Raw genomic sequence first — 15,050 nt, forward strand, 5'->3', positions numbered from 1 at the left:
AAATCAATTTATTGCTCACTGATTCAGCAGGTCATTCAAGATAAAACAGACCTAGAAGCAAATGGAAAGAGATATGAAGTGAGTTAACCTTTTCCACTTCAGCAATAACAATATAAAAGCTGACATCCAATGCCATATGCTTTTAGAAATGTTTTGTTCACTCAACCACACTGAAAGTTTGAAGGTTTTTTTTTATCGTTTTGCCATCTATGGACCTATTTTCTTAATTTTATATATTACCTAAAAGATATTCTACAATGGAGTTTAACAACTTGACAGCTTTGCAAAGAGAAAATACATGGGGTTTTCCAGGATTAGTGAAGTCAATATGATTTCTGAACAAACAGAGCCTGAATTTTGAAATGGGGGAATGTTAGGAGGTGAATGTGGGTCTGGGATGAGTTATGGAAAGGATGGAAGGTGATTACCATTAAATACATTCTATGAACTTCTCAAATCTGAAAGAGGGATGTTTCCCAAAAGAATGAGGGCAACCTAGGGATGAACATATATATTGTAAGTGTGTGTGTATGTTGAAGTCTGGTTTTAGTATTGTACATTATGGTAATTACACAGTTAACATGGATGGACAAGCTATACACTTCCTTTAGTGCATGTGTACGTGTTTGTGTGTACACGTACATGCAGGTAAATGTATCAAACCAGAGGTTGATGTCAAGAGAGTCTGTTAGTTATTCTCCCCTGACTTTTTGAGATAAACCATCTCACCGAACCTGGATCTCAGTAATTCAGCTAGACTGGCTGTCCAGCAAACCTCAGAATTCCTTTAGTCTCTAGCCTTCCCACCACCTCACACTGGGGTGTAGATATTGGCTGTTTTGAACATGTTAAGGATACCAACTCAGGTTTTCTTGTTTATGAGCATTTTGCCAAATAACACATATCCCCAGGTCCAGCAAACTACCCTCTTCCTATGGGTATAAAATTGATTTCATGAAGAGACTTGAAGAAACATAGTATACTGAGAACTCAATAGAACACAGAGCATGTGCATGGTGAGTCAAAAAACAGAGCTTGCAAAAAAAAAAACAGAGCTTGCCTGTTGAAATGGAGGAATATAGGAGGTGAGTATGGGTCTGGGATGAGGTAGGGGAAAGGATGGAAGGCAGTTATGATTAAATACGTTGTATGAACTTCTCAAAGAATACAAATATTTTTAAAAAGAATAATAGGGATTAAGGGGAAGAACAACCAAGACAGTAAGACTCACACCTGTTGACCTAAGAGTAGGAGGGCAATGTAGTCCAGTCTCTGCACAGGGTAACTAGGAACGTGAAAGTATTGAGAGAAATGTTCCCCTCTCACCAGCTCCTGGTCTCCTTGATTGACTTGTTGCTTTTTAGGATTCAGCTTGTACCATCCTCTGTGTTTAAGAATTTTAATAGTCCAAGCTCCTTATCATGTCCCTTGACTCCAGCCAGCTCTACTAAATAATAACAGCTACTTAGTTTAGATTTTCACAGAAAAATAATCGGATTGGCCTATCCAACAGGCTTAAAAAAAGGATTTTTTTTTCACTACAGTGTCTTGCAGCCCCAACAGCTTGTGAATAGTTACCTTTGGCTGATGGCTCAGTTCCAACTCTATATGAGCCAAAAACCCATCAGTGAAAACCCATAATGCAGAAAGACCTAATAAATAGACACAGATGACCTCATAGGTGGACATTTGGTCAATAGGTACACTTCAACGACTTCTAGTGTTGTGTTGTTGGTGTGGTTTAAAACACCAGTAGCAAGGAACAAAAGTGTTTGGTTTTTTGTTTTTTTTTTTTCTTGGTTTACGCTGTCAGATCACAATTCATCGTTGAGGAAAATAAGAGCAGGAACTTAAGGCAGGAAGCAGACGGCAGGAACTACATCAGCTTGCTAGCTAGCTCACACACCTGCTCATGCTTATCTGCCTTTCTGAGACAGTCCAGGACCAACTTCCAAAAGATGGTACTGCCCACGGGGGTTAGGCCTTCCTGTATCAGTTAGCAATTAAGACAACTAGCCAAAGACATGCCTGCAAAACAATTGGATCTAGGCCATTTTCACCAGATGCTTCTCTTTCAGCTGACTCTAGGCTACGTAAATTTGACACAAGGTTTACTTGTCAATCATATAGTATTTGTAGAACTTTTATCTATGGGGAAAAGCCATGGGAAAGAGGACATAAGCATTGTGTGTTTTGCTAAGTATGGTGATATGAATGTTAAATTAATGTTCTAATCTCAGGTCATTCAACGCTCATTCAAAAACAAAACTTCCATATGATGGTATACACTATGGTTATGCTCAAAATGATAATTAAAATCAAATATGTGTTTCATCATCTAAACTGGTTTGGGTGATTACAATCATCCAAATCATTGTTTCTTTGAAAAAATAGATTCCCACATTCCAAAATGGACAGTTAATAGCACGTTTTCCTCAATAGAAGCAATGATTATATCTCTGTTTTCTTCTGGCATTTTTTTTCATAAATAAAATGATCATACTCGAGGCAGCACCATGACAGAGAGAAGGAGTCTAGAAAGAGGCACAAACTTGAGAAGCAGGTAATTGAAAAACTTTCACTTTTCATTTCATGCTTTCAGTGAAAAAACAAACAATAAAAAGGTGATGGGAAGTATAGAACAGTAAAGAAGTTATGTGAAGTTTATATTCTTTTTATCCTTGAATTTTCTGTTTTCTTACCTACTTCTTAGTGTATCTTGTGTGCTAAAAATTTGTCCAGTATGAAAATGAGGGCAGCAATGAGAGCAAGGCAAAAACAGTCTGGCAGAGCCTGGAAAACGGATGATCTGAGAGTCAGACAGAAAAGGAGGAGGTGCAGCAAAGGGAGAATTCTGCTGACCCTCCCTGGAGAACCCATTTGTAAATGCAAGGACATTCATAAGTCAGGCATATGGAAGTCAGGGACTGTGTGTAATTGGATCATATAATATGACATTCATCCCTGACTTTTTCCCCCTCACCTAGTCTCCTGGTTTTATATCCTACTTTGATGTGAGATAATATGGTTGTACATGACTGACTTGACTTAAAAAATAGACACATAAAATTCTCTCAAGCTAGATACTCAGCAACCTGAATTGTGGGGCACAGTTTAGCCAGAGACAATTTCATAGAGAAGAGAAATGTGGAATGTATTACACAAGTGGAAAGAGGCTTTATTCTCTTATTAAATTTTCAAGGCGTTGCATGGAGATTTAACCACAAAGCACACATTATTTAGGAGATTTAATTATTGTTTGTTTCTTTTCTTCATTTTCTGTCTTCAAATAAAAGCATATTTCATTACATGGGGAGCATTAATGCTTTTAGGAAGGTTCTAGGGCGGGGGATTAACTTTTCAAAACAAACAGAATTCCTTATTATCTGCACAAATTATGAAAAGCCACAGTTCTAGGATTGGAGAGAAAAGGAATGAACTTCTGTGTGACATGTTTTGAGACTTATTTTTAGTGGTGAGGGCTTTTAAATTTCAGAAGTTAAAAAAAATTAAAAATTTTTTAAAAAATCTCAGAAGTTGAGAGCATCTAGCCTGATCTCACAGCAGGGTGTTATACCTCTGGGCCCTGGCTCTTGAAAATAAAGTTCCTCAGCGACAGTCTCTCAAAGCAAACATGCACTGGTCCCGTGTAAACACTAGAAACCAGCCTTTAAACTTTACACTTTGGAAAATGTTTGCCTAGGATTTTTTTTTTACAATTTATTTATTGTATATCCTGATTGTAGCCCCTTCCCTCAGCTCCTCCCAGTCCCACCTTCCCTCCCTCTTCCTCGCTATCCCCTTCCCCTAGTCCACTGAAAGGGAGAGTTCTCCTCCCCTGCCATCTTCCCAAAGCTTATCAAGTCTCATCAGGACTGCCTAGATCCCCTTTCTCTGTGGACTGGCAAGGCTCCATCACCAGGGGCAAGTAATCAAAGGGCAGGCAACCGAGTTTATGACAGAGGCAGCCCCTGCTACCCTTACTTGGGTGCCTACATTGACACTGCGCTGCCTATAGGCTACATCTGAGCAAGGGATCTAGGTCCTCTCCATGCATGGTCCTTGGTGGGTGCATCAGTCTCTTCAAGATCGTTGGGGTCGGACATTTTAGCTTTGTTGGTCTCCTTGTGGTGCTCCTCTTCCCTCTGTCTCCTTCTACCCGGCCTCCACACCTTCTTCCAAAACACTCCATGAGTGCTGCCCAAAGTTTGGCTGTGAGTCTCAGCATATCAAGTAGGACTGGACCCATCTTCTATTGAGGCTAGACAAGGCTGTCCAGTTATAGGAAAGGTATCTAAAGGCAGGCAACAGAGTCAGAGGCAGCTCCTGCTCCTGATGTTAGAGGTTCCACATGAGGACCAAGCTGTACATCTCTTACATATGAGGAGGGGCCTAGAACCATCCTTTGGATGCTCTCTTGTTGGTGGTTCATTCTCTGTGAGCCTTATGGGTTTAAGTTAGTTAATTTTGTAGGTTTTCTTGTGGTGTCTTTAACCTGTTTAGCTGTTTCAATCCTTCCTCCCTCTTTTCTATAAGATTCTTCAAGCTTTTTGCTTCTGGGATACCTCACTCAGGATGATATTTTCTAGTTCTTAACATTTACCTGCAAATTTCATGATTTCCTTGCTTTTAATTGCTGACTGGTATTTCCATTGTATAAATGTACCATAATTTCTTTATCCATTACTTAGTTGAGGAACATCTGGGTTGTTTCCAGATCCTGGCTCTTACAAATAAAGCTGCTATGAACTTGGTTGTGCAAATGTCCTTGTTGTGTACTCGAGCATCTTTTGGATATGTGCCTAGGAGTGGATCTTAAGGAAGCACTATTTCTAATTGTCTAAGGAAGCACCAGATTGGTTTCCAAAGTGGTTGTACAAGTTTACATTCCCACCAGCAATAGAAGATCCTTTCTCCACATCCTCTCCAGCATGTATTGTCACTTGAGTTTTTTATCTTAGTCATTCTGATGGGTGTGAGGTGAAATCTCAGGGTCGTTTTGATTTGCATCTCCCTGATGACTAAGGATGTTGAAGTGTTTCTCTGCCATTTGATATTCCTCTATTGAGAATTCTCTGTTTAGTTCTGTACCCCATTTTTAATTATTTGGTTTGTTGTTTTTTTTAACTTCTTGGGTTCTTTATATATTCTGAATATTAACCCTCTGTCAGATATAGGGTTGGTGAATATCCTTTCCCAGTCTGTAGGCTGTCATTTTTTTCTGATGACAGTGTCCTTTGCTTTACAGAAGCTTTTCAGTTTCATGAGGTTCCATTTATTGATTGTTGATCTTAGAGTCCGTGTTGTTGGTGCTCTGTTCAGGAAGTAGTCTCCTGTGCCAATGAGTTCAAGGCTCTTCCCTACTTCCCTAACAGGTTTAGTGTGTCTGGTTTTATGGTGAGGTCTTTGATCAACATGGACTTTAGTTTTGTGCAGGGTGATAAATATGGATCTATTTGCATTTTTCTACATGTAGACATCCAGTGAGACCAGCACCATTTGTTGAAGATGCTTTCTTTTTTTCCATTGTATGGTTTTGGCTTCTTTGTCAAAAATCAAGTATCTGGAGGTGCTCTCTTTCAAGGCATGCAACTCAGATTGAGCCAGTCATTGATTGGCTGGGTGAAAGGTTTCTGTTTGGTTTGGTGTCCCCTTATTTCCAGTGAAAGTCCCGGGTAGTTACAGGAGGGGGCCACTTCAGACTCTAGATCCCCTGCTGCTAGGAGTCTCACTGGAGTCACCAATGTAGACCCCACAGGAGCCTCCCCTGCTCCCCGGTCGCAGAGATGCCTCCACCTATTTCAGTTCTCTCTCCTAGCCCTTCACCCCTTTCCCTACACCAGATTTCTTCCTTACTCCCCTCTCCACTCTCTTTCTCACCCAGTTCCTCTTTCCATCTACTCCAGATGTCTACTTTATTTCTTCTTCTAAGTGAGATTTAAGCATCCTCCCCTGGCTCTCTTTGTTACTTAGCTTGTTCGGCTCTATGGATTGTAAGATGGCTATTGTGTACTTTGTGACTAATATCCACTTATGAGTACATCGTGTGTGTCTTTCTGAGTCTGTGTTACCTCACTCAGAATGATATTTTCTAATATCATCCATTTGCCTGCAAATTTCATGATTCCCTTGCTTTTTAACAAATGAGTAGTATTCCATTGTGTAAATGTACCACAATTTCTTTATCCATTCTTAACTTGACGGGCATCTAGATTATTTCCAGTTTCTGGCTATTACAAATAAAACTGCTATGAACATAGTTGAGTAAGTATCCTTGTGGTATGGTGGAGCATCTTTTGGGTATATGCCCAGAAGTGGTATAGCTGGGTCTTGAGGTAGAACTATCACCAAGAAGCAAGATGGAGTAGCCATTCTAATATCTAACAAAATAGACTCACAACCAAAATTAATCAAAGAGATGGGTAAGAACACTTCATACTCATCAAAAGAAAAATCCACCAGGATGACATGCCAGTTTTATATATCTATGCCCCAAATGTAAAGGCACCCACATTTGTAAAAGAAATATTACTAAAGCTTAAATCACACATTGAACCACACAAATTAATAGTAGGAGACTTCAATACACCAGGCTCACCAATGGACAGGTCATTGACACAGAAACTAAAGAGAGAAATACTAAATCTACAAGACATTATGAATTAAATGGTCATAGCAGATATTTACAGAACATTTTACCCAAACATAAAAGAATATACCATCTTCTCAGCACCTCATGGAGCCTTCTCCAAAACTGATCACATGCACAGTCACATAGAAAGCCTCAACAAATAAAAGAAAATTGAAATAACCTCTTTTCTCTTATCAGAGCACCAAGGATTAAAGCTGGAACTTAATGACAACAGAAAATCTACATACTCATGGAAACTAAATAACTCCCTACTCAATAACTAGTCGGTCAGGGATGAAATAACAAAAGAAATTAAAGACTCTCCAGTAGTCCATGAAAATGAAGCCACAACATATCCAAACTTATGGGACACAGTGAAAGCAGGGCTAAGAAAAAAGTTCATAGCACTAAGGGACTTCATAAAGAAATTGGAGAGATCCCATATTAGTAATTTAGAAACACATCTGAAAGCTCTAGAACAGAAAGAAGCAAACACAACAAAGTGGGGTAGATGGTAGGAAATAATCAAACTCAGGGCTGAAATAAATAAATTGGCAACAAAAAGAACAATACAAAAAAATCAACAAAATCAGGAGCTGGTTCTTTGAGAAAATCAGTAAAACAGACAAGCCCTTAGCCAAACTAACTAAAAGGCAGAGAGACAATATTCAAATTAACAAAATCGATTAAAATGAAAGGTGGAACATAACAACAGATATTGAAGAAATATAAATATTTACTAGCTCTCACTTCAAAACTTTGTACTCCACGAAATTGGAAAATCTAAACAAAATAAATTACTTTTTTGTAAGAACTTTCATAGTGCTGAAAGGTACTATGTTAGCTTTCAGGGGGAAGCTACCAACAAGTCCTACCCAACTGTGACATCTATGAACCACAACATCAACCATGATGACACAGCATCCCTAAGAGTATTCATATCTTTCTGTTTGTTTTGTTTGTTTGGTTGGTTGGTTGGCTGGTTGTTTTTTATTTTTTGTTTTTTCGAGACAGAGTTTCTCTGTGTAACTTCCACCATCCCTGGACTCACTTTGTAGACCAGGCTGGCCTTGAACTCAGAGAGATCTGCCTGCCTTTGCCTCCTTTGGTTACTCATATCTTGATAGTAGCCCTCAGCAGTCTAATTGGACTTAAGTCCTACTCTACAGGAGAAAAATCCTGCCTGGTACTGGAAACCAAGCAATTACACATGAGTAGTGGCATCATAGAGTTTAGAGGAGAACCTTCTACTGCTACTTTCCTAAATCTCCTAACTCCTCACTTCACTCTAAATATGCAAATGCACAGGTCTCTGTTACTTAATGTATAGCACCCATCCCTCATCAAATAAACTTCTCTTTGCAACACATGGAGACCATTACAGAAAGCCACAACTAGTCAAAATGCAGATAACAACTGATCTTGGAGTCCCCAGCCCAGATTATATATAACCAATACATCTATAACCCAACAACTGCTTCTAAGGCTCATGGAATAGAACAGAAAAGAAGGCATAAAGATTGTATGAGCCAGAGGACCAGGAAGTCTCCAGTGAGAATGTGTCTATCCATCCCTGACATAGCAACAATATGCCTCATTAAACAAGACCTGAACAAGGACAATAGTAATAGACTCCCTAACATGGAATGAGGAAAAGTTGTGGGTATCCAACTCTAGACGAAGAGCTATAGCCAACAGAGGAATGGTGAGAACCCAAGAAATAGGCTTCCCTAGGGATGATCTCCTAGTTGATTATTGAATAATTAGTGGTAAGGCCCAAAATGATACATATACAAGTAATACAAATGAACCAAACAGACAAGTTGTGTTTATAATTAATGCATATACTATCATGTATATAATAGTAAAGAAAAAGAAAAAGGCAAAAAAAATAAAATCCTATTTTTAGATCAACTGAATCCAGTTCTCTAAGAGACTAGCTAGATCCCAAAAGTTGCCTTTTTTACCACAAATTCTGGATATATCTTATTCTTGTTAAAAACCTGAGACTCTGAGCAAGGTATGGCAGCTCAGTATCCAAGTGGATTCCCTAGTAAGGGGAGCAGGGAGTGTCTCTGACATTAATTCAGTTGCTGGTTCTTTGACCTCCCCACCCTCAGAGGGAGGATCAGACTTACTAGGCCACAGAGGAGAATATTGCAGGCAGTCCTGATGAAACCTGATAAGCTAGGGTCAGATGGAAGGGGAGGAGGACCTCCCCTATCAGTGGACTTAGAGAGGGGCAAGGAGGAGATGAGGGAAGGAGGGAAGATATTGGGAAAGAATAAAGGAGGGGGCTACAGCTGGGGTACAAAGTAAATAAACTGTAATTAATATTAAAAAAATAAAAATTTAATTAAAAAAATCTGAGACTCATGGCATAAGAGGCTTCAGCCTGAAAACATTCTTATCTACTTTTATTTTTTTCTACTCCACTGTTGATTTATTACTAAAGAACTTGCCTTTATGTTTGTGTATTAGCAGGAGAAAGAACTCTCCTCAGCACGTTTTCACATAACCTTGAAGTTCTGCTAGACTTCTCGGGAAATCTGGGATAGTTCTGCACTGGTTGGCAAACGTCTGGCCATTTTCTGTGTGACAAACTTTTCTTCATCCATGAAGAAATGAGATTTGTAGGTAGTCATCAGTGAACGAGATCTTGGCATTGTCAGGCCTGAGCAAGTGATACCAACCTTATTCAGACTCCTTTAATATTCTGGTTGTTAAATAGTTGTTGCTAGTAAAATAACAGAAATTTTCTGTGTCTCTTTCAGGACAGTGATTTCAAAATTTACTCATTTCTCTCTGTCTCCCTCTCTCTCTCTTCCTTCCTCCCCCTCTCTCCCTTCATTCCTCGCTCCCTGTCTTCCTCCCCTTGGCTCTTTTCTCCCCTCTTTCCCCAATCTTCCAAATTAATTTTATAGACCTCAAGACCTTGAAAGATGGTAGAATCACAAGTAGAAAAAAAAATGAGTCTCTGAATTAACAAGTTGAAGAATACGTTCACAGATGAGGAAGATCACACTGGATTCTGAGTAGACAAAGGAATATAAATTTTATTTGGCTAAGATGATGAAAATTAAGTTGATTTCCACAGCAAATTCTACAATCTGATCACACATCTGGTTTCTTTTGTTTCTACATATAAAGAAAACAAAAATAATTCAAAATATTTATTTTTCTCTTAAGCTCTTGGTCTTCATATAATAGTTCTTTTGTCTTATAAAGACAAAATTATTTTACCCCTTAATTATGTAGTATTAAATTTTTTCTAAAGTTTTATTAGTTAAAATAGAAGGACGAAGACCTAACTTACCGTTTGAGAAAAGAGGATGCCACACAGTTATAACCTATTAAATTCACCTAATCACGCTCTTCAAGTGCAAAGAGTCTGACATTGGAGCTCTTAAGTCAGACAATGGTAAAATGCAATAAGGACCATAAACTCCCTGTAAGCAACTCAGACATACTGCTAAGGCTCAAATCCATGTGCTTTCTGCTGTAAAATGTGCATTCTGTGTACCTGAATTTACTTCAAAAAACAAAACCAGATGTTTTCTTAAATATCTGGAATGGGTAAAAAATATCCATTAGCAAGTCCTCTCCCCCAGAATGGGAATTATCTCTTCAATGTTAGCCCCATACGTTGAAAATAGATAATATTTATTTTTTTGAACCACAAAAGCAGTAAATACATTTTAAATGACAATTTTGAAGTCAGAATTTCATTTCATGTACAAGAAGCACCCTTCTCCTCGTTGGCAAATGGCCGTTTAGTCTGTAAAACATGCCGCCTGCTCATAATGTCATGCATCTCACTCACAATAATTCTTTCTTATTAACTGTACAATTTATTTTCCTCTCAGGCTAGGAGGTGCGTGCAAGAGTAGCACACTCTGGCTGGAGCTGATAAGCCAGCCCATGGCAGCCACACTGCTGGCCTCATGAGATTTGTGAGAAGACAGTGTTCCATTGGCTCAGGAAACTATGCTCTATATCAAACCTATCAAAAATAATATCTACAAACAATGCCTTGATGCCTTTGCCAACTCTCACAGAAAGCTCTCTGCTGTTTTGAAAATATAGCTTCATATTTTTTTTTCTTCTGATCTGGTGAAGACACACAGGCTACATTTTTTTTTTTCAGAGGAATCATCCTAGCTTTTGTTTACATCTTTTCAGGAAGCATGGTAGTCTCAAAGAATATTTTAAAACCTGGGTTTTGAAACAGACATTGCTATAGTTCCAGAAGAGGATGGATCGCACATCCTTGGGGGAAAGACAGTTTGTTTCAAAGGAAAGGAAAGACGGTAAGAAATGACCAAGAGTTTGTTTAGTTTGTTCAGTCCAGAACTTGAAATTCTCACCAAAAGTATCTAAAAATTTTTAAATAATGGTTTTATCATTTAGAAACACAAATCTGTCCCCTAAAAAGTTTACATTTTAATCTTCTGCTTTGAATAACTATCATTTTACCTATGTGCAGTTGTTTATGTCAAAAGCACATAGAGTTGTTTTCACCTACTCTATTTCTAAGAAAATTTTTCTACAAATAAGATGACAACAAGAAAAGTATTAAGGACAAACCATTTTGGAGAATATAAACAGATGACGCAATAGGAAAGTTTCTTGTATGTATGTACTGTGTGGCCTAAAGAAAAGTGAACTAGATGGTGATATTACACGGAGGGCTGTGCTGTTTGCTGTGGTGCATTTCCTATTACTCGCTTCAGCTGCTGGTGTCCCTTGTCTGTCATTTACTGAATGCTTAGTGAATACTCCGTGCTCCACACATCATCCTGTAACAGACACAAGATTTCTTAGAGTGTTGTTCTGGTGGGTCTGATGGGTCTTTCTTGCCTATCAAATCTATCAAAAAAAATATCTTAAAAAAATTTCCAGAACTTTAATGTGTTTGTGTATGTGTGGGAGAGAGAGAAAATGAGAGAGAGATCTGCTTTATAGTGAAAAACAGATTGATATGCTTTTCTCTCCTTTTTTAAAGAAAGAATAAGGAGCATGGTCTTAATTCAGTTCCCCATATCTGTGATAAATCACCGGCCAAAAACAACATCGGAGAGGAAAGGGTTTATTTGGTTTATTTATCCTAATCACAGTCCACAATCAAAAGAATTCAGGGCAGAAATTCAATGGAAGGTCCTTGAAGCAAGAATCAAAGTAGAGAGAGCAAGGAGGAATGGTACTTACTGCCTTCATTCCCTGGCTTCTTTTCTTATATACGGAGTGTATTTTGAGTGAAGTATTTGTCTTTCATAAGTATTTAATGTAGAAAAACTCGTGATTTTCAAAATGAGAAATAGTTTATGATGACTCTAGATAGAAACACTTTTTTTTTACATTTTATTTTTGAGAATGTGAACTTTCTAGTAACTTTTTCAAATATTTGCAAAACATTTTCAGATCTTTGAGATCTATGTCGTAGGTGTTAAATATAACATATTTCTTTATATTTTATAAAGAATATAACAATTTCTATAACAAAGTAGCCAAATTACACAGAGCACAGGACGTCTGAGATGTGCAGGTAAACAAGGATCAACAAAAAGAGTTTATTCTAGCATGCTTATGTCCAAGGTAAGCTTCACTCATTTAACCGCAGCCCTGGGAACTCTACTTTTTGTTTGTTTCTTTGTGTTTTGTGGGGTTTCCCAACCACAGCCAAGAAATTGTTACTCCGGGATGGAGGTGGGAACTCTTCTGCTAACTTCTCTGATACCTTCTCTTCTTCTAACATTGAACTAGATCCCCAATGGTCTTCCACTTCCAACAACAGATTTAAAGCCTTACTCTATAGTATCATTATTTCTTATTGGTATGTTTATGAACTGACACATCCTACAGATATGTGTGACTTTTATATTCTTTTGTGATTTTCTTATTTGCATCATTCATTTTTTTTGAAGCCTAGATTTTTGTGGACACACTGGGAAACCAAAATACCTACCTTGTTGGAATGTGAGGTGCTATTGACAAATTATGTTTTAGACCCTTCTTTTCCTCATCTGTCCTAAGAGATTTTTCTCAAGAGTCTTGAGGCTTTCACATAGACAGCAAATGTAGTATAATTGACCATCTATTATCAAAAGAAAAATGATGTTATCAGCCAATTACTGGAAATGGTGTAGATAGAGATAATCCAGTCTCTGCATAGGCATACACAGGGCAGATCCTAGGAATGATTTTGTTAATTTTTAAATATTTTTTTAAAGAAATTTTGTTATAATTTATATAATTTAAATGTAAACAAATTAAGCATAGCTTTGCTCTAATTAGAACCACCTGCAAAGCCAGGAAAATAGTACTTAGCAGAAGAAGCCTGCCTCTTCATGCTTCTATGACTCTGCCCCCCATACCCTCCCCAGAGCACAGAGCAAAGCTCTTCAAGAAGGCAGCTTCCAAACACAGTTGATTAAATGACCTATTACCAGTCTCTTGGGGACACTGCCTTCCTTAATGCTCCAGTGGCTTCTTGAAAGGAAATGTTCCCATTGTCATAAAAGAGCAGATTTTGATTCCCAATAACACAACCAACAGATGTCTCCAAAATCCTAAGGCAACTAGAGCGATGGCAGTTTGCGGAATTTTCCCATCCCTTATGGTGCTTTGAAAATATCTGTGCAACCACCTGTGTTCTTACTGTTTGCCCATGCAATCAAAGCTGGCTTATAAACGGAGCCAAATTAAGCAATAAAAGGTTTGGTGGAGTCAGAAGCTTGTCCTGTGAGTTCCATCCTCCTTCACGATAAAGAGATGAATTTTGAAAGCTAAAGAGTATAATATATTTGGTCTCTGAGAACTGTGTGTCCTGTGTCACAGATTAACTTGCTTTGGGTTATTGAAAATTCTCTACTAATGTTTACATGAAAGACAATAACCTCTCTATAATGTATCAAAAATGTATCTATGATATACAATACCACAGTGGTTACACTTCATATGCATTATCTCACTTAACCCTCACAATGCTGGAGCCTCAAAGTGCTTCTTTTTAGTTCAGATGAGCAAACCAAACACATTTTGCTGGTAGAAGTTGGCAACACAGCATTCAAAGCCATCACCACCTGAAACCCTGGTCCACCTTGTTTCAGCCCCAGCATGCTGCTTCTACTGTGCAGCAACAACAACAACAAAAAATCAGAAAGATCCTAAAATTATTCACTCCCTTTTATTTATAAAGTTGCTTTGTTAAATGAGCGATTCAAGAGTAAAACATCAAAAATAACTCTGGGGTGATCAAGACCTCACATTTTGTTTATAATAAACACTAAACAATACCCTGCATAAAAGATTCATGTATGGTCCAGGCAAGAGGATATTTGGGGAAATATTACTTTAAGATTACTCACTTATAAGTGGATATAATATAGGATAAACATACTAAAAATCTGTAGTCCTAAAGAAACTAAACAACAACGAGGACTCTAGGGAAGATGTTCAGTCCTCATTCAGAAGGGCAAACAGGATAGACATCAGAAGTAGGAGAAGACAATGAACAGGACAGGAGCCTTCCACAGAGGACCTCTGAAAGACTCTACCTACCAGGATATCAAAGCAGATGCTGAGACTCATAGCCAAACTCTGGGCAGAGTACTAGAATCCTAATGGAAGAAGAGGGAGATAGAAAGACCTGGAGGGGACAGGAACTCCACAAGGAGAACAACAGAGCCAAAATCCCTGGGCCAAGGGGGTCCTACAGAGACTGAGACTCCAACCAAGGACCATGCACGGAGAGAACCTAGACCCCATGTTCAAAGGAAGCCCATGGACTACCCAGTTTCCAAGAGGGTTCCCTAGTAAGGGATATAAGGGCTGTCTCTGACATGACCTCACTGGCAGGCTCTTTGATCACCTCCCCCTGGGGGGTGCAGCCTTTCCAGGCCACAGAGGAAGATTATGTAGCCAACTTTGATGATACCTGATAAGCCAGGGTCAGCTAGAAGGGGAGGAGGTCCTCCCTATAAGGGGACTAGGGAAAGGGCATAGGGGGTATTAATTAATTAATTAATTAATTAATTAATACTGATTTTTAAAAAAAAGATTTTGTCAGATGGTAGTGCATGCCTTTAATCCCAGCACTTGGGAGGCATAGGCAGGTGGATCTCTGTGAGTACAAGGCCAGCCTAGTCTACAGAGGGAGTTCCAGGACAGCCAAAATTATACACAGCAAAACACTGTCTCAAAACAAAAAACAAAAACAACAAAAAAAGTTATACTTTTCTCTTTCTGTAGAAAAGTTTTCTGCCTTTTTGCTTTAATTTTTAATATAGGCCTAAATGTAAGAGTCATTTTTTTTTTTTGCCAACATAAGAATGTAGAAAAAATACTATTTAAGTACCACAAAAAGAGTATGCTACCTTTTTCATTCATTCCCATGTTAATTTTGGCCTTTTATATAAAA

This window comes from Meriones unguiculatus, chromosome 21 (assembly GCF_030254825.1).
Source record: "Meriones unguiculatus strain TT.TT164.6M chromosome 21, Bangor_MerUng_6.1, whole genome shotgun sequence".
NCBI lineage: Eukaryota > Metazoa > Chordata > Mammalia > Rodentia > Muridae > Meriones > Meriones unguiculatus.